The sequence below is a fragment of the Stegastes partitus genome, unplaced genomic scaffold, assembly GCF_000690725.1.
Source record: "Stegastes partitus isolate 25-593 unplaced genomic scaffold, Stegastes_partitus-1.0.2 Scaffold676, whole genome shotgun sequence".
Lineage (NCBI taxonomy): Eukaryota > Metazoa > Chordata > Actinopteri > Pomacentridae > Stegastes > Stegastes partitus.
The window spans coordinates 201,839-204,818 of NW_007578407.1; positions in this window are offsets into that span (position 1 = coordinate 201,839).

Here is a 2,980-nt window from a genome sequence, read left to right on the forward strand (position 1 = left end):
TCAAAGAAATATCACAACCCTAACAAACTTATGGTTGATGTCTCTTTGCATTCTGAGCAGGGCTTGCTTTGAGCTCAACAGTTCAGCTTTTTTAAAGAATCCACTCTTCGCTCTGTCTAAACTCCTTTGCTTACATCACCACTTGGTGGGGCACACAGGATCATGCTTTTTGGCTGCAAGGCCTGTCGCTCAAATGAAACCACTGCTCCCTGCTGGCTGCTGTTGCCTCCACCAATAGAGGTCTGCAGGCACTGACAAGGGCAACAAGCCACAGAGTAGCACGCCTTGGAAGACCTGCACGGAAGCCAAGGAGGAGAGCGATGGAGGGCGAAGGGGCTCAAGGAATACAACAGACTGTTTATGAACCAGGGAGGGAGCACACTTGGGTTTGTTCATGCAACCAAACATGTCATGGATTTTCATGGTGGTTTTCATCCGTTGCGTTCAAGTGAAGCTATTGAACATTCTGTAAAACAGTTTTCTTCTTATGTTGATGAAATGTCTATTGCAGATACACGTCACTATGATTTTATCGCCCTGGCCTACAAGGGACCAATGGAGCAAACCTGCATTCTTTAAAATGGCATTCATTTGTAAATGGCAAATGTTCTGCACTTATATATTTATCCAAAGCGCTTTACAATGTGTTTCTCATTCACCCATTCACACACACATTCATACACCAATGGTGACAGAGCTGCCATGCAAGGCGCTGCCATGCCATTGGGAGCAACTTTGGGTTCAGTGTCTTTGCTCAAGGACATTTCAACTGTGGAGGGGCGGGGGATCGAACCACCAAACTTGATTGGAGGACAACCCGCTCTTCCACCTTAGCCACATCTGCTCTATTTGTTACCTTAGCCAACATTTTCCTCATAAGTTTGTGATCTTATTGGCTACTTTAAAGACTTTTTGAATGCAACATGGTGTTAATCTTGTCAATTATGGTCTCATTTTGAATAAAACAGCCAAAAAAGTAGGATAAGTTTTCGGTGAATTTGTGATTGACAGGTTGAGCCTGTATCACTATGAAGTGTGTCCTCATTGTTCTCATGGTATGTATCCACAGGGCCATTTTTGGACATCACTTGCCAGCATGATGGACGTATGACTGTCTATGTCATCCATAACTGTGCACTAAGTCATTTAACAGGCTATATCTACAATAAGTGTGATCAAAAATGCCTTACAAGACATTTTAAGACATATTTTTAAAAAACTTTCTTTGCTATGTGTGCTGCTGTTTGATAAAACCACTGACAAGTTTACACGTGACGTTAGAGCTATTTTAGTATTGATTGCAAATGACATTCTCAGAATTTTATAATTTATTGAGGTGACGTAAATCTTTTCGTCTGCCTAATGAGCTGATGAGTAATTATTTTGGGATTTATTGTAATTAATCAGATGATGATGAGCTGCGATGGAAGGAACAGGTGGGACCTAGTCTGGGTGTCTTCGGCAAACGTGAAGGTGCATCGGTGTCTCTGACATCATATTACACTTGAAAATGATTTCTCATTTCGTTTAAAGTGAGAATAAATAAGCTGAATAAGGGCAACAGAATCGGAAGCTGCAGTGTTGTGATTTTAACTGTTTTACATGATTAAAAAAGTGGAGATGGCACACTTTAAAGGAAGTTTAAAGAGCAGGCCAGAGCTGCCTCATTGACCCCTTTAACCCTATTCAGGACCCTTATGGTCTTTTGGACCCCAGGCCATTTGGTTTAGGTGACAGGTATTGTTTTTTATTTTTGAAGATGTTTTTCAAATATAAAAAGAGGAACATATGTCATGCATTTGGAAACAAAAATACATCAACTTATCAAAAAAATGTATTTAACATAGGATAAAAGTCTATAATGAATACCAACAATTATTTTGCATGTATTCTTACTTGGGGTCCAATGACAGACCTTCTACGTATGACAACATGAAAGTCCTGAATAGGGTTAATATGGTTTTTAAAAAATGTAGGGAATGTACATCTTTGTAAATTTGGCACAGGGCACACCTGTAAGACAAGTAGACAAGATAAACAGTAATACAGGGTCCACCTTAAAGCCTTGTACTTTTTGAGTGTATTTCCCAACACTTTAGTGTCAGAGTCCTGAAGGAGCTGCTCCCTTTTATCCCAAACGGTCTTCCCCACAGCCTCAGCTTAAAGCACCTTTCATATGGTTTAGGAACACTGCAGGTAATGCACCCTCACTTCTCTTCTTGGGCTTTTGTTATAGTCTCTTTTAAGAAATCCACAAAGCCGTGGCATTAACGCCACCAGCATCACACCCAACTCGACTTATTTTCAAAGCAACATCCTGGCAGCATCCGCTCGGGCCCGGCAGACAAAAGTCGGACAGGCAAGAACAGGTTTGTCTTTGAGTCTGCTGAAATGATGCAACTGGAAGATCACAAGAGGGATATTTTGACAGACACCTGCTAAACACTGCAGTGCAGCCTGATAATCTCCCGTCACACTCGGCGCGTTCGTTGCTCCTGTCAAAATCAGTATATTAGGCTACTGAATGGGAGCAGTCATGGATTTACTTTTCACCCCAGAAACTTTTCACTATTGCTCTTCCGATCGTGATCATATAATTATCTGGATCATCAGTCCAAGGAGTCAAAATAATAGCCACATTGTCATCGGTACACATGACTTAAATTATTCTTTAGCCGGTGCAGTCAGCCCTGCTCAGCATAGCTGGTTGTCAGTTCGAGCCGTGCCACATTAAGGTGCCAGCCTCATTAATCAGCCACATTTATGGAGAAAGTGGAGCATCAGGAGCAGGCTCCCTGGTCCCCTCTGTGACTCACGCTGTGCAGTCGCATCACTGCAGACACATTCATTCAGACGAGTGGAACAGACTCTGTGGCACACATCCAGTTTTTCTTCTATTAGAAAATTAAAATACTTAACATTCATTTCCCTTCATCACCGGAGAGAGCATCAAACATACAATGAAGCACGCTTGAGACAG